Raw genomic sequence first — 22,947 nt, 5'->3', positions numbered from 1 at the left:
GGAAACTGCGGATCCCCCGGAGGGCGCTCCCCGTTCACCGCCAGGCCGGCAGTGGGGTGACCCCGCCGGGCCGGCACCGGCCACCCGCCCGCACCCCACTCCCCGCCGGCCCGGCTCCGCTCCGGGCAGTGCCCCGGCCCCCCGGCACCGGGGGCTGGAGCCGGGCAGAGCGCGGTGCCTCCGCGACCCCCCCGCCCCGCCCAGGCAGCTGCGCCCGTCCGTCAGGGCCGCCCCCCGCCCGGGGGCGGGGCCGGGGGACGCTGCCCCTTTAAGGCAGCGAAGCCCCGCTCGCATTCCAGCGGCCTCTCCCCCCTCACATCGCGTCATCGTTCCGGGAAGCGGATGGCGTCATCCCGTCCCCCCGCGGCGGTGCCGGCGGAGGGGCGGGGACTTGAAACAAAGGAATAAAAATAGAAGGCGAGGGTGGGGAGTAGGGCGGCCGGCGGGCGTGGCCGCGCTCGCGTCAGCGGTGACGTGTTCGCTGGGCTCCGTCCCGGGCACCACGCCCCCTCCTCGCGCCGGCAGTGCGCACGCGCGGTCCCCCGGGCTATTTATAGGCGCTCGGGTGGGGGTGACGTAATGGGTGGGTCGTTGCCGCCGTGGTGTCGTTGGGGTTGTGCGTGCTGCGTCACGTCACGTGTGTTGCGGTGTTTGCAGCGGCGGTTGCCTGGCGACCGGGCCGGGTTCGTTCAGGCCAGGCCAGGCCCGGGCCGGGGCTCCCGCCGTGGCGGAGGAGGCTTCGCCTTCCCCGGCCGGGACGCCGCAGGGCTCGGGCCGGGCCGGCGGGCAGAGGTGAGGGGCCGGCTGGGAGCGGGGCCGTTCGCCGCCCCGGCTGAGGGGAGGGCGAGCGGGCGGGCCGAGAGCCCGGGCCCCGGTACAGGGGCCCCCCCTGGGCGGGGGCTGCGGCCCTGGTTTCTGCCTCTGAGTCACGGGGGTCAGCAGCTCCGGCTGAGTTTGTAGCTCTTGAAACAGGGAGAGGCTTCTTTGTGCGGTGCCATCGGTTTTGCTTTATTTGGCACCGGCAAGGGAGGCTGAGGCATTGTGTGACCTCCCTCTGCGGGGTCGTGTGTGAGAGAAAATACCTCTCTGGCGCTGAGAGCAAGGGCCAACAGCAAACCCTGGGGCTCTTGGTCCAGTGCTCTGCGCAGAAAAGCAGCGCGTTACCCATGGGGATAGTTTCTATGCCCGCTGAAACACGACATTCCCTGCAATTAATTATTACGTAAACAACACGTCGTGGATGCCATTTATGTTACAGCGTTTTTCTTAACTACAGCAATGACAGCAGTAGCTTATATCTAGAATCTTATAAGGATGCTGGTTCATTTCTGTTCCAGTTGCCAAGTCCATCACTGGCACAAATGGCCTGAGGATGTTCTGTAGCCTTTGTGGCCGTATACTCGTCCTGTGAAAGACCGAAGCCTGGGAGTGTTTGAACTCCCCCGCAGACCTGTCCTTGGCTCTTTTGCCTTTTTTCCTAAGAATCAGACCGTTACACATTTAAAAAAAAAAAAAGTATCATAAGGATTGTGTGTTTGAAAGGATTTGGGGCTGTGTGTGCAAGCTTTTTAATAGTAATTTTTCCCTGCATAGGACAACTCCACAGATCACACCATGTGTCCGAAGAGACTGGACAATGCCCTCAGACACATGGTGTGAACTGTGGGGTTGTCCTGTGCAGGGACAGGAGTTGGACTCGATGATCCTTGTGGGTCCCTCCCAACTCAGGACATCCTATGATAGTAGTGTTTGGTAGACATGGCTTACCTACTTGTTGTTGTAACTCTTTGTATTTCAAAATCAGATGTTATAAGCTGTTGGGTCCTTCCACACGTGGCTTTTTTGAGAAATTGTGCATAAAAGTCAGGAACTGTATGCCTGTCTCCCAAAGCTGTTGCTTTCTGTAGGTGGACCGGGCAGCAAATAGATCTTTAGCTTGGGATGGCATCTTCTCAGATTGATTGAGGTTGAGGAAAATGTGCTGGGTCATGTGTAACAGAACCTGGAACCACGTTATCAGCAAGAAGCTTCTGGTCCACTAGTGACTGTGAGCAGGTAAAAGAAGTCAAAAAATTCACCAAGAGTTATGCAATAAGCACCAAATAAAGGTCTCTATAAAAGAGCTAGAAAGTAGGTTAAGACTACCTGAAGGCAAAATGAGTGTCCCAACTTCTGTCTTCATATGGCTGTTGTGTCCCCATCAGCACACGCAAGCTCTTAAACTCATCTCTTTTTTGCATTTGAAAGATAAAGGGGTTGAACTAAATCTAGACCAGATCTTGGGAATGTTTTCATTCCACCATTTAACCACGTAGTTCATTTGAGATTATTTTCCAGTGGTTTTGGATAGGCCTAGCCAAAGTCTGGAGTCAAGAATTGAAGAGAGAAGAGGTTCAGCCCTTCACGTGTGGCAGTGCACTAGAAAAGGTAGTTGAATAGTTGTTACCAGTCCTTCTTTTTCAGTCTTTCATTCTAATAAAGAAGCATGTGTGCAGAGGTTGCATATCCAATTTGAAGGGCTTTGTTGTGCAGTACAAACTTAAGCTAAACAGTGCTGTCACAGAGGATTCCAAAGGAAGGTGGTATGGTTTGTGAAGAGTGGCTGTGCCTTTTATGAGGTCAAATCTTATAGAGCAAGAGAGAGGTGGACAAGCTTTCAGGAATATAAGCTTTTCTCCTTCAGTGGTTTTAAAAGAAGCAATTATAGAAACCTGTACCGATGAATCCTTGCTGTTTCTAAAATCAGGATGATAAAGCCGTGCTTTATCAAAAACTTGGATCACTCCATCAGTTTCTAGAAAGTTAATAGCTGCCGGTTCTTTATTAAGCCATTTCTGGTTACATGCTGCTATGAACACAACTGTCAAATAGAATGGTGTTTGGACCAACTTACATGTAGTTGCACAGTTAATTGCTCGAAGTGCAACAAAAGAGCCCCAGGATATGCTGGCAGTTCTGGAGATAACACAGCATCTCCTCCAAAGGGTGCATTTCCAATGCTTACCCCACCATTATAAGGGTGACTGGATGCTGACCATGAAACAGTCTTTTGAATGAGCTACCAGAATATGATTGCAAAGCAGACCATAGCTCTAAAAGAAAATCTGTGCTGATGGTACATCTGTGCCTGTGATATACTACCCTGTACTATAACCTTTATGGAAAACAGTTAAATAATCCTCTTAACCTGGAAAATGTCCTCTGCTTTAAAATGAAGGTTTCCCAGAATTTTCCATTTGCCCTTCATAGCTTTTGGGTGGTGTCCCATCAGAAACAACCTTCCTGGAAGTCAGTGAGTACCAAGCAGAATCAGGCTATGTGTGAGCCTTGGATAATAAATGCCTTCTACAGCAGAACTACCATGATATATGGATCCTACTCATTTGCATCCCAGAATGTGAGATACTTGCTCAATATAGTCAATGTCCTCATGGAAGTTACTGGTTTGAACCCGAACTGGGCATTAGAGCATCTCTCACAAGCTAAAGGACAGAAATGGCCAGTCAGCAGCTGGAGAATATTTTCACAAAGCAATCCAAGTGGACAACAGAGTGCCTCCAAAACATGAGCCCAGAGCTTAACTTGTTTAACTTGGACGGACACTTAAAAACTGTGGTTTCAACAGAAACATAAATTTGGTACTTAATTTTGTCATTATTCTTCCTGTCATCTCTTTGCTTTCCCACAGGCAAAAATTAACAGCTGTTATTTAAATTCCATGATGATTAAGGCCCCTCCTCACTTCTAAGTGCCAATTATCCTTTTCTCTAAAAACATCTAGCTTTTTAACATAATCGAGGTGTTTTAATTCTTAAGAGACTTACGAAGGTCCACATTATTAACAGTTTAGATCTTTTGGTACTATTTAAAAAAATACTTTTTTCTATTGCATTCTATGTCCTTGCCTTCTGTGTCTGGAATCCATTTTCAGGGCAGACTAGGAAGGAGTTTCTGGTGAAAGTTAAGAAAGAGATATGTATTCCCTGACTCAACAGGGCTTTTGTTTTCAAGCAATAGAAATAAAGAGGATCTCTTCTGAGCCCGGGGGTAGAGGGAAAGGAGGACTGATAGTTGTTCGTCAATATGATGTTTGTGATTTAGTTCTGCCTGGAGGAGTTGCTGTTTTGTTGCTAAATTATAATTGCACTTTTCCTATGGCTTTAGAGGAGATTTGGCTATGTTACACTTCTGATTTGTGATTTTCTTCCTTTTTCTGTGAGATCTCTCCAAAAAGGTAGATGGGAGTTACATCTGTGACTCCAATGTGCTACTTTCTCTCCTTCCCAGTTGTAAGGATTTCCTTTTGGTGTGAACCAGAGCTGAACGTCAAGTCAGTTCTTGCAGTCTGGCTTTTTCGTTCTAGGGAAAACATGATACATTTGAAATGTATTTGAAATATAATTTTCTCATTGGATCGTTAGGTTATGCAAGGTGGAGGATGGCAGTTACCCTTAAAGCTATTTACTACTGTGGTTGTGAATCTAATGAGGGAAGATAGGATTCAAGAAGGGACATGATAAAAGGTTTTTGTAGAAGTGAGTATAGTCTGGATGATGAAGGTATATGAGAAAATTAATGTTTAAAAAGAAGTTTACAAATCCCTCAGTATGTACAGTTCTGCTGTTCCTTATGAACAGCCCTTGATCAAGCATAGGCACTAACTCAGTATCCTGTAGTTTTCTTCTTCGTGGGAGTCTCCTGTTTTTCTAGCAGCACCAAAGTCAAGAATTTGTGGCTTTTTGCAAAGCTAAGAAGTTATTTTATTTTATTCCTTAGGTGATAACTTCCTTTCTCTGAGCAAGTATAAGCAGAATTATCAGTGATCCTGAGCATTTTTTCTTTTCAGGTAGAAAAGGGTAGTTAAGATGTGAGCAAGAAACTTAGGAAATGTAGAGTCTACCACAGGGTGTTTTAGGTAAGTCATTTAATGCTTTCTGACAAATAGAGATAGATTGTTTCATGCCTCATAGCAATGTGGCGAGCATAACATTTAGACTGTTTATCATATAAATAACTAAGATAAGTAGAAATTGTGCTTTAAAGGCTTTACCTGCTTCTTTTGACCTTTTACTGCTTTCTACAGAGCAGATACCACAGCATCTGTGTGAACCGAAACAATACAGCTATTCATAGAATCTGCTATAGTCTGATAGTCTCACAAATCAATTTACTCCACCTGTGACATCTGTTACATTATTGAAATTTAAATAACATCCAAAAAAAGTCCCTTTTTTATTTCTGTCCTCAAATCTTGGTAAGAGTTCAAAGCAGTCAGCTCTAACAATTTTTTTATAGTTACCAATCAATGAATCAAACTCTAATTCATATCATAAGGTTCTCGTAACTTTTAACATTAAACTGTTTCACAAGTCTGTTAATTTCTAATTGATATTTTGTCAGCTAGTCCATTCACAAGGCCAGTGCAGGACTGTTACCTGGTAGTGTCTGTCATGACAAAATGAATTACTAAATTTATGAACTTTTTGTTATTGCTACCGCTGTTTACCAACAGTGTAACTGGAAAGTTTACATTGAATGTGACTCACAAAGTTCAGAAATAGATTAAGCCTTATTGCTCTGTCCTCCATTCTAATCCTTCCTGCCATTGCCACCCTCCCCACCCCCAAATCAAAGTTTCCAAGACTGTCAAGTCAAAATGTTTCACATAAATCTTCTTGATGCAGCTCAGGCTCTTTGAAACTTTAGTTCTGTTCTGTTTATTTCTTCCAAAGCTTCCTGTCACTTCCTCTGTATCCATTGGGTGTTTTGTTTGTTTGCTCTGGCATGATATTTGCCTTTATCTAGGACTGCCAGTGGTCTGAAACTCTGGTTTTCAACTGTTATTTAAAAACTGTGGATAACTTTATTAATAAAGTTCGCAAAGAAGCAGCTGTAGTATACTGTAAATCACAAGGGGAAATGTATTTCACAAAGCAGGAACAGTTGTGTAAAGAAGTTAAAAAGAAGTTTAAAAAAAAAATGTTTTCCCCAAGGGCTCCTGTTTTTATAACTGTTTAGGTTCATACATTCTTTGGAACTTGCCTTCTTCTTTGGAATGCGTTTCTGAATGTGAGAAGTTGAAAATGGACTCAATAGGTCATGAATACCATTTCGAAACTTCCATTAACAACAGGGCACTGTGTACTGGGGAACATTTATCTTAAGTGAGCACAATGCTTAGAAGAAATCCTTAATCTATCTCTTATTCAGTTGAATGCATAGCAGAAGCAAAACCATGCATGAACACGTGTATCAAGGCAATATATTTAGACATTTATCAGCAGAAATGCACCATACATTTTACACTGGAAGAGAGAATTGTTTCTTTGTGAGAATTTAGTCTTTCATTTCTTTGACTTTTCTGCATGTTTGAATCTCAAAATAGTTTTTATTGAATGGTTCTGAGATTGGTATCTTCTTTCTGCCCTATATTTAAAAGTAATGCAAAAAAGATAAAGCTGTTTTCCAAGTGGGGCGTGATCCTGTCCCTGGTGACCTCAGTGACAGTTGTCACTGACTGATGCAGGACTGGGTGTGGAGGTTCTCAGATGGGGGAGTTTGCTGGTTCTTGGTTTCTTTTCTTGATATGGATTGATGTGTGACCAAAAGCCACAGGTTTGGCTGCTAAAACACGGAACCTACACGATGTTAAAAGTGGAGATGATTTTAAAATTTGATTCCCTTTTAGTAACTACTTTTAAGATCATGACAATGTACTGATTTTGTTTGTAGTCTACTGCTTTCCCCCCTAGTACCAGGTATGTAAATTGTATTTCTGGTCATTGATACGCATTTGAACTCAGATAACTTTGTATATCTATGTTGTTGTAAGCAGCGTCTTCCAAGTCTTTCTAATTAGCTTTTACCTAATTTTGCATACTTTCTGGAATGGAGAGATTTCCCAGAAAAGCTTGGTTCCTTCCTCCTCCCAGTAAAATCACTGACTATCTTTTTAAAATGCATTTCAGAGGTACAACAGGCCTAATTATAAGTTGATTTTTTTAAAGCTTTTAAATTTGATTGATGTTACAAATAATGAAATGTTTTTTAAGGATTGAGTTGCATACTGCTTGAATGTTATTCAAGACTCTGCTGAAAACTTATTTTTATTTCATTTTTCACTTAAACAATCATTGTTTTATTCACATTTTAGAAAAATGAATTGCAGTAAGTCATCATGGTAGCTTATGTCCTAAAAGACCTTTGTAATCTGGAAAAATAACAAATTTTAATCTTTGCGCTATACGAAACACAGTACTTAAAAACAAGTCTGGTTTTACGTTAAATTCTGTAATTTGGATTGCTTTTAATAACTGTGATTACAGTGTAGTATCCTGCCTGCCTCCTGGGCAGTTATGCCATCTTTAGTGCAATCTTTGTAAGGGCTTGAAAAGGCAAATAATGAAATCCAGGTTTTATTCTTTTGCTACTTCATAACTCCTGTAGAATTTTCTTGTTTCATGATGGCTGTTCTGCGTAAATGTGAAGTTATTTAGCACTGAAAAGAACCAGTCTTCAGCTGTTGAAAATAAGAGTGCATCTGTAATATCGGTTGTTGCGATTCTTTTTTATGCTTGTTGTCAGTTCTTTGAAAAATATAATTTCAAACCTCAAAAGGCATGTGCTTGTTTATTTAATAATCCCATAGAATATGTTCCTGTGTCACTGAGATCAGTGACAATGGGATGAAGTAAGAATTGATGATTAAAAGTAAGATTTTTAAGTTCATAGAGAGTTTTATCACTAGTGTATAATATTCCGCACCCAATAAAGTAGAAATTATCACTTGTTTCAGGAGGAATCAGAGTGAGGCTGAATTTACTGACAAGGTCTGTTTTCACTCAGAGTTGGAATAGGAGGATTATCTGTTGACATACATATTTAAACCAGATTGGTGTGAATATAAACCAGATGTTTCTTGGGAACATATTTTATAGTACACTTGAACCATGAAACAAGGTGACACATTTTTTAATCAGTATTTCTGATTTTGCATTGAGGAAATGTGGATTCTAGGAAATATGGATTCTAAGGTATGGTACTCAAAGTGTTTGAAGATTCTTGTCCAGCTACAAATAGCAATCTTGTACAATTTAAAGAGCCAAAATGAAAAGCTAGATACAAAATGCAATGACCATCTGTAGAAGAGAAAATAAATCTTGTGGACATAAAACACATAAGTACTCTTTTTAAATAATTTTCAGCAATCATTTTAAAGACTAGGTTAAATCTCGATTTCCATATCTGTTCTCACTGAGCACCTGAGAGGCTCTCAGCGAGTAGCTGATGAAGTCTAATGAAGAATCTAGTTCTGAAAAACATTTAAGTGTTGTTTAGCTGTATTTACACCACCTAGTTGTACCTTATTGTTACCAAACTTCCACTGTGCTGTCCGTTCTCTTCCTGTAAGCCCTCCAAGAGTGACAGTGGAGATAATATATGTCCCCAGTCTTACAGTTTCTCCTCCCGTCATGAATGTGCTTCACGAGGCCAAGGAAGAGCTGGCACAGTGCTGATTTGGAGCTAATCCCTTCCGCACAAGTATGGGCTAGCTGTACCCATAGACATAGATCTGGAGGAGGATCATCTCGATATTGGAGTGTGTTAGCACTGTTGGTGTTGATTTGTATTATTTCTAGTAACAGGAGTAAGAGAAGTTACTTGGAGTTCTTTTTACTTTTTCCCCCTCACTTAATGTTTCTCAAAGATGAGCTTGGCAGTTGCTGGTTTATTATAGTGCTCTAGCATTTTTAACAAACATTGAGATGATGCTGTTATTAAAAATAAGACCTACAATATGGACAATTAATTACTATACACTGTCCCTTTAATGTGGTGTAGAGTTAACTCTTGATTCATTCAATGACAGGAGTTTTGCTGTTAATATTATTGGAAAGATGACTCTCTAATGGTCTTTGCCTGGTTTTGCTAAATACTTATATCTGTAAAAGAGCATTTATTTCTCACAGAATTGGATTATAAGTTTATAACAATGCAATAAATTAAAGGAGAGCAGTTGCACAGAGGAAGAAACATTTTTCTACCCCTTCTTCACAGTCTCCTTTTGTTTTCATTGTATGATACAATATGTAGAGAAAACGCTGAAAGGCACTCATGTCCTTTTTTGGTACCTTTGGATACCTTTTCTCCAAAGCTTAGTGGTTTATGAAGAAGTCTTATACCATCTGACACTGGAGATGACCTGAAGTTTTGCGTATTACGCTGACAGTTGAGTTAGCGAAGTATTGTATCACTTTCAAGTATGACAGCATGTCCTTCCTGCTTGTATCTGCTTTCTGAGAAGTTCCATTTTAGGATGTTGAATATTAGTTCACTTTCTGATAATTGACGTTCTGATAATACAGGGTATGAGTTGCACATAATGTTTCACTGTGTACAGATGGGTGCAGACTGGAACCAGCTTTACAGAGATCAGATGGGTCCCTTTCTGAAATACACTACGGATGTCTATACCATCTAGTCGTGCACATGCAGAGCTGCCCGAGTTGTGAACGAGCTCGCGGCAGCCATATGTCATAGCATAGTGGCTAGTTTGGGTCTTTGGTGTGGCACAGTGCCATTGTGATCAGTTGGGTTCCTGTTGTAACTACAGCTGAGACAATATACAAGCCCATATTGCATAGTATAAACTTAAGTTTAACATTTCTGGAACTGGAAAGTTCTGCTTTAGAAGAGGATAGAAGCAAAGAACGCAATGTACGTTACGCTGACACTATTGCATTAAGATAAATTTGGTAAGAACATAAACTGGCCATAAAAGTGTAATAATAACTTGACCCTGTACCCTGAACTATAGACATGTAAAATGTAATACAAATATGCAGTTAGGCATTTACATGCTTCTATAGCTTTGTCAATATATGTCAGCTACACAAAGAATATGTTCATTTAGCAAATACTTGAGGCTGCTTTTCATTTAGGTGTTGGGGTTTTTTTTCCCCTCTGCTTGGTGATGTTAACCCCTTGTAGAAGGGCAAGAGCACCTTAAATAACATCAGTTTGGTGAATAAGCCATCGGCATTAGCAGATCCACTAACTTATACAGGTCTCCAACAGTGACAAGGGTTTTTAGCATTGTTTGCGAAGCCTGGGTACATAAACTCTACCCATCATGATGCTGAAACAGTTGCCAGATTTACTGGCAGTTGACTTTATTTGTGAGTGCACAGAAGCCTGGAAATCTGACTATTCACAGGCAATATGTCACTTTGGGAACTTCAGTCATCCTTATTTAACATGTACCCAAGGGTTCGATATCAGCTCTTTCAGGATTGGGTTGCTTTTGCATCACGGCTTGTTTGATCCAAATGCTGTTGAAAGCAGCATGAGTTTCTCTATTGACCTTGATGAGTTGATCACTGTATGACATAACAAATGTGTGTTGATTAATTCTCTGCAGTTCCTAATACGCACCCACAGATGATGGAGGACCATTTGTGGCCATTGTCGCTGTTAGTCATTTTCCAGGAATATCTCCTGTTTGTTTTCAAGCTGAAACCTTCAATCCTACACAGTATTACAAATAAACCATGTAAACAAAAAGTTCTTGGAATAGTGAGAGCAACATTTTCTAAACTTGGAACTTTCCCAAAATCATGCTCACAGATCCATGTGACATGTTACAAAAGTTGCTGATTTCATTGTTTGGTTTTTGAACATGACTTTCAACTTGTAGACAGATGAAGGTTGCTGCAGCCTCTAAGCAGAAGGGCACAAAGGGCAGGGTGTTGCATAGCGAAATGTAGCTGTGACTCAGCTTTTGCTGAAAGTAACACTCATTTCATTTCTCCTACTTCCTCCTGGTTATCAAGAAATACCCTACAGCATTGAAGTAAAGGAACACTGCCTATTTAAAGAATACTTTCAAAACTTACTAGAAATAGTGAACTGCAGAAAAGTAAAGCAGTAACTAGCAGTGTTCCTTTCTTAGCTGTGAAATTTGTGGGAAGTACTTATGCTACAGTGCTATTTCTAATTTTAGGAGCAAAATGTCTATCACTGCTTGTACATACATGTCATAAAACGTTGGAAAAATGTGAAATCTTTCTGTTAAGATATCCCCTAATGTAATTCAGCTTTGCTATAAAAATATTGGGCTGTGATAGGAGCACAAGTGTTTTGGGAAGACCTAAGTGAAGTTCTGCTGATAGCACATATGTTTTCCATGCTTGGTATGTGTGTATCTCGGGACATCAGAGATGGAAAAATTAGTAGTATCAGGACAGGATTGGTACTCTTCTCATTAAGAGCTTTCTTACCTTTCTTTGATTTGGATGAGGACTGGTGCTCTTGCATTCCTTGAACAACTCTCCGTAATGTAAACGGCATCGTGTTAAATAGGTAGGTTTGTGGGAGTAGTCTTCTTCATCAAGTTTATCTCTAATTTATGTTACTGTGGACCATAGTTTTTACTCTGCCCCTTGCACCACAAGTATTCCAAAGCTTCCATGGGAGTAGCCCCCACACTTCAGAGTGGAGGTAAGCATAGCATATGTTTGTTTAAAAAAATACTTCAGAAGTTACCAGAGGTACGCTAACACTTGAGTCTTTGTCCCATCATCTGTTTCTCACAAGAGGAATTCCTGGTCAAGAGTCGCAGGATTATATAGATTGGAAAGGATATCTGGAGATGATCTCATTCAAACCACTGCTGAAAGCACAGCCTACTTAGATTCGTTTGCTCAAGGCCTTGTCCAGTCGGGTTTTGAGCATTTCCAAGGATATAAATTCTGTATCTTCTTTCAGTAACTTGTTCCAAGGTTTGACTGCCTTCATGGTGAACAATTTCTTAATATCTAATCAAAATTTCCCTTGTTGCAACTTGTGTCCATTGCCTCATCTAATGCAGTCCTTTCACTGCGTGTTTGAGAAGAGTTTAAGTTTGCATTCTCTACACCCGTCTATTAGGTCACGGAAAATAGCAATAGGACTCCTCCTGACCTTCTCAAAGCTGTGCAAGCCGGTTTCTCTCAGGAGTGCTGCTTTAGTGCTCTTGAACTGTCCACTGTAAGGTTGAAGGTACATGTCTTGTATAAGAGAAGGTTTGTTCTGTCTTCAAGGTATTTTTCTAAGGTTCCCAGAGCAGTAGCTGAAGGATCATTAAAAAGCCTCAAGACAGGAAAATATATTGGAATATCTCAGATAAAAGTGTCTGACCTTTACAATGGGGAACAAGAAAAACACCCAAAGTTTGATGCTTTCCACAAAGAAGACTGGTCCTGTTTTCATTACAAGAAGACACAATGACATAACAAAATTGCTTGAAACTCTAAACAGCTACCCATCCACCTCCCTTTTGTTTATCTGTAGGGCCTTTCTGGTGTCACCCCTGCTAGAGATTTATGTGACAGTATTTGCTCTATGGAAGAAAATTGTTTTCTTACTTCTGTTGTCTCCCTTGGTATGTATTGAAGTATTCTTCTCATTACTGAGAGCTTTAGCATGTTTAATAGTTCTTACCTGCATATTCTTTTCCCTCCTTTTATTCCAATGCCACTACAGATTGACGTGTAGGCTAGAAACCTCTAATGTCATTTTTATGTGAGGCATGTGCCCTCATTGGCTTTGCAATCTCTACTGGTGTTAGAAGCAACATCAGACTGCAACACCATCCTATTTTTACTCCTCTTTATATAGTCTCCCCTGTGCCAATAAACTGCTTACGCCCACAGCTGAATTCCAGATCTGCTAGAAACGCTGCATAAGGTAGATCCAGCAGAAGTTCTCACGTGTTTTCTCTGCCATTCTCTACCCTTCCTTTCAGCTGGACATGTGTTTTCCTGAGGCAGGGGGAAAAGAACAGATAAGATAAAAGGCTGGAGATTACTCTAGATTGTGCTCTGGAGAATTGCCATTACAGGTGCCTCTCCCCTGCTACAGGACAAGGGTGGCTGCTGGGGGCTGAAGTTCTGCCACTCCAGCCCCCCAGTGCACACCGTATTCAGACCATGTCTCCAGGGAAAGGAATGCGTCAAAATGGTGGCTTTGGGCATTATTCCTTACTCTGTGTCAGTGAGAAAGATCGCATCCTTCACTGCTACTTCATAGGGAAGCTTCATGTTCTCTCCCCAGGAACACTTACTTTCAGCATCCCTCCCTAGTAGCAACTAACTGCTTCACAGCAGCTCAGTGTCGCAATCAACTTGCTGAGCTGAGCCCAAAACAACTTAAAAAGTAGAAGAGCTGCTGCTTTGAGAAGCTTCTGCTGGAGACTGACACTTGCTACCCCTATTTTTCCTCCCAGATGCACGATACAGTTTGTGAACTGCTAATCTAGACTGCTGGTCCAGATACGTTCAAGAAATTTATTTCCATGGCAGAGAATAAATAGGCTATAGAGTCAGAGACAGGTCCCTGGAACTTGTAGCAGTAGTCCTCTTTGCCATGGCCTCACCTGGGTTGTACCTGTTCCTTCCTATAGATGCTCCTGCTCTACTCATTTTTTGTTAAATATTGGTCATCTCTTCCATCATCTCCAAGGACTGTAGGCAGCTCTGTGTGTCATTTGTGCAGGGTTACCTTCCATATGTCAGCAAGCGTCGTACAAGGTAGAGTTTAGAAAGTTACCATCGTGTAGTCTGCTCATAGTATTTTCTCATCATCACAGCGTGAAATCCTGAGACAGTTTTTGCTACATCAGGTGACCGTTGATAGTTGCTAAAGGGTCGCGGATGTTTCAATGCTTCTGAATGGCTCGATGGCCAGTCTTCAGTCTCTGGTGTTAGGTAAGGCCAAGTCCATGTGGCAATGGTCTGATTGCTGTGGAAGACCTTGTTAACTCTTAATAACTCTAACCTAATGTACTTATCACTAATACCAGGGCCCTTTTTTTTTTTTTTTGTCTTTTTCTACAAGAGCAAAGACCTTCAAGGTTTTATCATTGATATTATTTATCTTCCATTTTCATGACTGAGCTTCATAGGCATTTAGGAGAGGGAAGATTTACAGTCTCAGTTGTTTGTCTGACCTTGTGTTATTCTAAATGGAAGCCTTGGCATTATCCTGTTTATTCCACGTGTAGAAAAAATTTACACCTGTCTATCCATAGATATTTTCTAACAATTATGTGCTGGATACTATTCTCTTATTGAGGAGCTAAAGTGTCAGCTTGTTGTAAGTTTTTAGATTATTTTACTATTACATTACTTGGATTACCTTACAATTTCTAAATAGTACAGGCAATATAGTAGGGAAGTCGAACTTTTTGGTAATTCTGCAAACTAATTACTTGGTCACTCATTTGTATCATTGCAAAGCACTGTCACTTTGAGGGCTGATGCAGACTTGCTAATGTCGTGTCATGTCTAGACTGCAATTCTCAGGATCTATGATGTACGTTTTGAAAATCATATAAAGACGAATTGTAAACACAAGCAAAGTATCCTTTTTTTTCCTTTTTTTTTCTTTTTTTAGAATTGCCTGCTCTGTGAGGTGTGTTCTGCCTTTGCTTCCATTTCACTGCATGTATCCATCAGTAATTTCACATGATGGAATGGAAAACAGGTCAGAGTGGTATCCGCTGTGGTCAAAAGCACAAAGAAGTGCTCATTCCACTCAGTGCCAAGAAAATCTGGTTCTAGTGCCCAGGAGATGCCTCAACTAAGAGTGGAAGAGATGTATCTACTCTGAGAAGACATGAAAAGGTTAGTAACCGTTTTTTCCCCTCTACGTAGCACACATCCCTAGCCATATAATATTTCTCACAGTGGAAATTATTGCTGTCTTTGAGAATTGTGTACAGATAAAAGTCAGTATGAGGAACCATTGCTTTTTAAATATAAATGTGTATCTGCTTGGGGGGATGGGCTACTTTTTCTGTAGTAGTGATATTTATTATCTCTTTGATTAATGTTGTTGTCTTCCAGCCTTGAAAAAGAAATGTATTGAAGTAGACTGTAGAGTGTATTTTTGTTCTGTGCAGTAATGTTGCTTTATTTCTTCATAAAAGGCAATTAGATAACAAAGCACATCTTAGACCTTAGTGACATCTCTCCTTACAGATTAAGTTTTTAGAAGGAAAATTTTCTGATGGAACTTCTTTAGTCGTCTTAGGCATTAGTGTTTTTCTTTATTAAAGTCTCATTTTCTACCTGAGAAAAAAGAAATGGATAATAACTGCAACAGAGTAAAAGTATTTTTTGCTAACACATCAGCATGATCGTGTACTGCTTCTACATTTAGGAGCCATTTTTTGGTCTGCCCTACCCCATGTGCAGATACTGGGGGACAAGTGAGCAAAAAGTCTGTACGCTGGTTCTCTCTCTGTTCTCTTCGTAGCCACTCCAGCATCCTGGCCCCTGTACACAGCCTCTGTTCTCAAACAGAGGTCGTTCCAGGGGAAGGAGCAGTCAGAACACCTTGTGTACAGATAGCCAGCTCTCTTGTAATAATTTATAAGGACTGCATCAGTTGTGTTCCTGGTTGTATATGGCCCTGACCCTCACTGAGGAAGGTGCAACCCACCTCCTTTACATCATTGTGCCACTGCAGGCATAAGAACAGGGGTGAAACTGAGTTGATGTGGACAATCTGTAAGTATTCAGAGAAACCACACAGTAAGGACAGCCACTGTGAACTTGTTGTTTCCAGACATTGGGCTTTCTTTTTTTTCTGCTGTGTAATTCACGTCCTCAAGTTAGCTTAAAAAGGCACCACAATGCAAAGTGATGCGTGAGATAATGTGTCTGTACAAGAAATCCACTCATTTCTTGTGTGCTAGGCTGAATTCAGGTGTGTATTTCCTAGATTCTTTTATTACAGTGGATTTTGCTACTCTCTGAATTATTAGTGGGTTGTTTGTTCTGGAGACATGGGAGTAATTGTGAACATCTGTGAAACACTTGTAGCATATAAACATTTTAAGCAAGTATCCACACTATGAAGTGGTGGTGTGAGCAACTGATGAGTTGTGTAAATTGACATTTACTTGTTCTTTAATTTTCCAGTGTCATATCAAGCTAGGTTGTGGGGTTTTGTTTGTTGGTTTGTTTTGGTTTTTTGTTTTGTTTTTTCTTTTAGTGTATAGATAAGACTTATATTAAGGATAGTATTTCACTTGTAACTTGAGCTAAGATTACAGCAAAACCGAATCTAATATCAAATTTCAAAGAAGCCTGCAGGAGTGGCTCTTAGATCAAAAAGTAATGGTTGATCTGACGTGCCAGTCTCATTCATGTATGGGCCTTTTGAAGAATAAAAGTGTTAATTCCTATAAACACAGAGGCAAAACCTAGGGCAGTGAGGGCACTTATCATCCAAGCATGAACTCTGAATTAAAGACTACAGGGAAGCATAGTTATACATTTGATTTGCTAATCTTGTGTACGGATTCAAACTGCGTTGCTATTGTAAAGCTTTCAATTCCATTGAGTTTCTGACCGCCCCAAACAGGCCATTTTGCTGGCCATTGCTGAGCTCTGTGCTGCCCCACCTAGATTGCTGTAAGTATCCCAGAAAATTATTCTAAAGCTAGAACAGGCATGTCTAGATTATTCTGCAGCCGATGTTATGACTGCATTTTTAATTACTGTGAGTTAACATAATTTTTTCCTTTATGAGGACACCTCTTGGAGACACTTCTCTTTCTCTTTGATTTTATTGTTTCTGTTGGTATAAGATAAAAGCCACTCAGACTAAAGGAGTACAGAAGTTCTTTTTCCTATGGAAAAAAATATATGCCAGTGTGAACACATCTTACATGAAAAAAAAAGTCAGTTGCACTTCACACTTTTCAAACTCTAAGCCACGATGTACGCAAGAGGCTTTGAAGTAACTTTAAACAGGACCTTATGGTGCATACATCTTGGGTAATTCAGGACTTTTTAAAAGCAAATATTGCGTTACAGAATTATTTTTACACATATTCAGATTTAGTTGTGTCGATCAACTATAGATAGCTATGTAGATGTTTTGTGGCAGAGAAGTGACATAGCAAACAATATAGAATGTTAAACTGATATGGGCCATATTGAATTAATCTTCAGTGTTTGACTTGAATTCATAAGGGTTTTAGTTAAATCCTTAAATTCACTCATTCTCAACAGGTAAGAATTGGAACATTGCTATTTATAGTAGAAAAACCGGCTTGCTAGAATACTACATGACCTGAACTTTTCTAATCGAAATATAATTTAATCTAAGTATACTTACCAGTGGCTTGAAAAAAGTTTAATGTCGAATAAAACTACATACTCAAAAATCACTTGACTAAGATACAATGTATTTCATGAATAGCCAATTTAAGACAATATGAACAAACACCAAAACAATTGTTTAGTGAGGGCAGTAGTTCTGCTTTTTAAGAACGCTGTTTGGGAGCTAGTGATCCTGGATTTCCATTAGTTTCCTGTGTGAAAGTGATCTTTTCCCTTCATGGCTGCACATCTATATCCACTGCTACCTTCCTGAATCTTAGTTCACTCTTGGCTGCATACACCGAGAGGTCCTGTTGGCATAAGTGGAATATAACTATGCTCTGGAAAAAGAGGATTTCTGGATTCTTGTTTGTTCCCTGTATTGGATGTGCAGTGCCTGTTCTTTCATTGCTCTGAAAGCTGAGCAGACATTGCACTCAAATATTAATCCTCTATAGATAACTGTTCCTCCTAGGTCAGCAGGAATGTTCATGGAAGGGCTCGATACAGTTCTGCATTTCCATTTTCAGTTACTGTTGAAATGGCTGCATCTTCTACTTGATAATATTAATTTTTCACATGAAATCAAGCAATTCTGTTCCATTTGGTGTTATCAGTTTAGAATTTAAATATTTTTCTTAATGCAATTCCATATATATTATTTGTAATTTTAAAGTATAGTTAATTAATGAAGTACATTTCAAAATACGTACAGAACTGTTCAGGATAACCATACAGTAACACATCACTTGTGCCCACCCTAATCTACAATCTTCTCTCTTCTGCCAAGTTTTTTGCTAAGTAATGTCAAACTTGCTATATTTTGCATAATAAGTTGTTTGTTTGTTTTTAATGCATAAAATGTGGCTATGTTTTAATGTATATGTGGATGTGACTCACTATATAATGGGGATATCAGTGGGCATGCTGTTGTTAGAATAGTATCAGACACTCTGTGTATGGTAGATACAATATCTGTATTTAAGATAGATTGGGTACAAATTCCAGATGGTAATCTCTACATTTCAATGTACATATATATTAGTATACCTTGGTATACAAACCACTGTATTCAAATACATTCTTTACCAAGCTGGTGTTCTAGATAAGCACAAATCATACAGTTTGGTAACAAGTAATATATGCATATGTATGAATACATATAAAAATACCATTTATATCTAACTATAACTTACTGCTATTCCAATGGATTTTATATTTTTGCCTTTTGTATTGGTTGCAAATTAGATTAATTTCTCCAATTTAACATTTTCTGTATGACTTTCTAGTCAAGAGTTCTATCATGCAGAAAAAGAAACCAAGGGAAGTTATTAAAACCTACCTGGCACAGATTGTAGTGGATGTTGCCCCATATTGTTACATGCAAATGAAACCTTTTTACACCTGATTGTTTGAATTGCAGACCATATTGCAAAAACAACAGTCATTTGCAATAAATCTTTAGTTTTCTTTAGTTTTCAATCTTGTGTTCTAGTAAGACTGTTTGGGAAGAAACCAAGTATTGGGATTTTGTGTGACTCACTGTAGTAGGTAGTTCTTAATCTCTGAAGAACATACAGTCTGCAGTGCTTGGAAAGTCTGTACACTGTTGATCATATTTGAATTTCTTAATGTATTACCAAACACTTGATTAGTAAATAATGTGAACCTTGCTTACAGAGAAATTCCATGCTAGATATAGTATACCACAGACTTAAGTGAGAACATGTTTTGTTTTTCTCAGATCTGTGATCTGGAATGACAGCATAGGAGGGAGTTATGCTGTGCCAAAAGCTCTTGGTAAAATCAAAAACCCCCAGAAAATACATTGAGTTTCATGTTTTGTTATGTACTCGGTATGTGAACAAGGCTCATCCAGCTTGCAAATCTTTTAAGAAGAAATTACTGTTGTTACTGATGTGGATGTCTAGAAAATGTGTGCTAACTAATGTATACAAACATGCAGAGTACATATTTCTGATGTTGAAATAGCACAGAGTTAATTAAATTGCATAATCTTGCAGCAAGACTAGCAAAAATGTAATTATTCACAGGCAGGGTTGTGAATTATTTTGATTGGGTTTTGGCATTACATTTGGCGAAGTTAATTTTGTTTCATGAAGCAGAAAGACTGGTTTTGAGATGAGGTATGCGTTGGATTTTGTAAACTTGTTCACAGTATTTCCTTTCACTGCGAATCATTCTTATACCATGTGTTCTAAACTAAACAGTCGAGATTCCAGATGAATGTTGATGTCTACAGTACAAACATCTGTTTTATCATGCTTTAGTTCTGGTGAGTTATTTCCCCTGTTCGACTCTGTTGTCTATGAAAAAGTTATCCATCTTTGAATTGATCAGTTCCCATTATCCCCAGTTACTCTGGCTTCAGCACAGTACTGCACCATATAAGATTCAATGTGGGTATTGTTTTAAACCAGGCCTTGCTCTGTTAATAGCGTTTAAAGTCCTTACTGCTCTTTACAGAAATGTCGTAGGGTTTTAATAGGTAAATGTACTAAATAAGTTCTTATAACTTTCTTTACCTAATTTAACCTTTATATATATATATATTTCTTCTGTGTTTTTGCCTTATCTGGGTTATTTCTACTCCTCCTATAATCTCATATACTTGAAAGCTGTAGAAATCTTTGCTAAACTTCTTATAGTGTGACTTTGTTCATGGAGGTCACATCTCATATTTAGTTGCTTATCTCATTGGGCTTACTTGCTTAAATGCTCTGCTGTGTCAGGATTTAATAATTTAATCCTTTACAACACTTCAGTATTGCATCACATATACGAAGATTAAAAAAGCCAGTGGCCAGGCTGGATAATGCTAGGAACCCAATTTTTGTATTAATCTGATGAGTACCAAGAGTTAGTCCTCTCAGACATTAATTTTCCCTCCCCGTTTCATTTCTGATTTGAGCCTTTGAGAGTTTGGATTTTTCTGAAAGGAGCCAAAAACCAGGGTTGTTCTCTGAAGTACATGAAGAAGGCAGGATCAAAGTCTGTAAATAACAGTTCTGCATAGAATCAAATATGAGAATTTTATTAGAGTATTTGTTGGAGTTTTTTATTACAGTTGTGAGGGGTGTTCACTCTTATAAAGTGTTCACTCTTATAAAATAAGAAACAAATTACAGTTTCCTTTATGCAAGGATCTGTCATCCTTATATAAGCATAGATTCAGGTCTTTCTCTAAGTCCATATCCTGTGTTTTTTATCACACGTTTTGTTTTCTGTCCTGAGTATTTTTCAGGAAGATTATCATTACACAGGCTTTCCAAAAGTTTTCCTTGTTGCAATGAGCTTGCTGCCAGGCCTCTGACAAAAAATTCAGAAAATGTCTTCAGCCCAATTTATTAATTCAACAGAATGGTATCAGTGATACTGGCTGAGCAAAATTAAGTCTAATACTCAAGACATTAACATTTCTCTGACTACAACGCCTTAATTTTTAATGAAGCCATGATGTTTATTCGAAAACTTCAAGGAATGTCCTCAATATCATTTTGAAATTTCCAACTGATTGTGATTGTATATGAAAGATCTGGTTTCTGTTAAGTCTATTTGATTTTGCTTCATGTATCTTAGCCCCCTAAAGCATTTCTAGGTGGTCAAGCAAAGAAAGTCAGAAGCCCTCACTTATAACAGAAAAATAGAGACTTGTGGTTCAGCGAAATGGAATCATGAAAGGCAAGAGAAGTTTTAATTGGTGAAGTGAATGGAATTAGGATAGGTGACATCAAGATTCTGGTAGGATTTTTTTAGTTGTCAGAAAATAGAATTTTTCAAATGCAAAATATTTTCTTAGAATTAAAAGAATTCTCATCATCTGTTTGAGAAGCAGGTGAGCTGCTCCATTTTTATCTCTGTTTTCCAGCCAAGGAAGCAAGATCCTGAGGGAAGCATGGAGATATACAGTTAATTCATTTACTAAATGCAGCTGTTATTTCTTTATTTTCAAGGCCTCCTTGTGCAGGAAGCTTCGAGATCTGAAGATCGACGTTCATCACTTCACATGTTCCACACTGAAAAATACTCCACACATGAAGTCTTGTAACATCTTGTGGTAAGACCCTTGGAATCAGCTTACACATTGCTCCATATGCAGGGTTTCCTTTTGCCACTGTGCTGTGGAAAGAACTGTTGCCATCAGATAAGCTCTGTTTGGATTGGGAAGGCACTTAGAAATATGTATAGCTGCTTGCAGTTTAATAAAAAATTGTGGAACCCTATACCTTGTGAAGCAATGTTCTGCCCTTTTTTTTTTTTCTTCTCTCTACCACGAAAGGCTTTATGTGGACTGGTTTACTAGTAAGTCAGTTATGTAAGACATGTTTCATATGTCACGTTATTGTTCACTATTGGAAATGATCTGCTTGTGACTTGTTGGGTGAAATTAATAGCATTGTTGAAAAATGTAGACTACTTCTGGCTTCATTATAATAGGCTTGTATGACCATGATTGTGATGACACCTACAGTTTATTATCAATCTCCAGCAACTTGAACAAGGAATTCTGAGGCTTGGTAAATTGGAAAATTAAATTATGCCTTTCTTGGTCCTTCTAGATGTAACCAGTTTGTCTTTCACACATCTACTACTACTTAGGAGTGGCTTATAATTATGTGGAGTTTAAAAGGCAGAGCATTATGTAATTCCGTCCTGTTTCAACATTTCACAGTATGGTAATAATACATAGACTACTGTTGGAAAACTTATAGTGAATTAACAGCACAATGATTCCTTAATGTGTATGTTTCCAGGGATTAAAAATAACAAATAACAGTCTATCAGCCTCATGCTTAAAATAGGTGCATGGTGCATATGATTAATTGCTATGGCTCACGCAGTTTTTATCACTGTGCTTTGATTTTTATCACATTTTGTGAGTCAGGGTCCATTAGCTTCAATAAAAACCTGGATTAGAAACATTCACTGACCGTATCTGTGTTCTAGGAATTGGTATTAAAAATTCAGTATTTGGGATTCATGCTTTGAGGAAGATGTAGTGGAATGCTGTGATACAGAGGTGTCTTTTGGAAAGAAGCCATTTGTGGTAAAGATTCTTGTCAAGGTTGTTAACCTCTGTATCCTTAAACTATATTTATATAGCTTCCTAAATTATTTCTGCCATTTCAGTTTGAGTATATTCCCTGACTAAAACAATTCTGTTAACATAGCTGTTACCTTTTGCCCCGTAGAGCCCACCTTTCAGTTATGGCTGAAGTAATCTCTGGGTAACTTCTAAGATAGCTCCACTGGTTAAAATTTTTCATGTACCTGTGTTTGAATATTAATTAGGTTGTTAGGCTTATTAACATCGTTATTACTGCATTTTGTCGAATGTAGGCCTGTCATCTAGAAAGTCTATATGTTGGCTTACAATCTTGCCTAAGGCGTTATTAGCTTGACAGCTGTTTTGTTGGGATTTGGAGTGCATTTGTTGCATTCACCTACTGTTGCTAAAATGTTTAATTCTGTAATGTAAATGCACTGAAGGCTATGATAGATGCATGATTTTCTGTTAGAAATATTTAAATTTCAGTCTTTTTAAAAAATGCACATTAATGCAACTGGGAATATATAATCATACCTTGTTCTATTTAATTTTATCTTGACAGTGCTTATAGATTTTCTTCCTCATCAGTCTCAGTTTCTCCATCTCAAATGTTCTCAAATCTTCAAATGTTCACATTTGAAAAGTTTTTCATGAGCGACTTGCATCTTTTTTCAGAATACTGATATCTTACCCAGAACTTGTCAGGGAGCTCCAGAGAACAGT

General features: G+C 39.3%; 1 long non-coding RNA gene across 1 annotated transcript; it reads left to right on the top strand.

The window, feature by feature from the left end:
- The first annotated feature begins 671 nt into the window (after positions 1-671).
- LOC135987765 (uncharacterized) lies at positions 672-21,470 on the top strand. Its single transcript, XR_010606045.1, has 3 exons — positions 672-792; positions 14,434-14,663; positions 21,128-21,470. It is a non-coding gene; the product is annotated as an uncharacterized LOC135987765 (long non-coding RNA).
- Positions 21,471-22,947: the final 1,477 nt, after the last annotated feature.

Source organism: Caloenas nicobarica, chromosome 3 (assembly GCF_036013445.1).
Source record: "Caloenas nicobarica isolate bCalNic1 chromosome 3, bCalNic1.hap1, whole genome shotgun sequence".
Taxonomy (NCBI): domain Eukaryota; kingdom Metazoa; phylum Chordata; class Aves; order Columbiformes; family Columbidae; genus Caloenas; species Caloenas nicobarica.
This window is presented reverse-complemented; position numbering and strand designations above follow the sequence as displayed.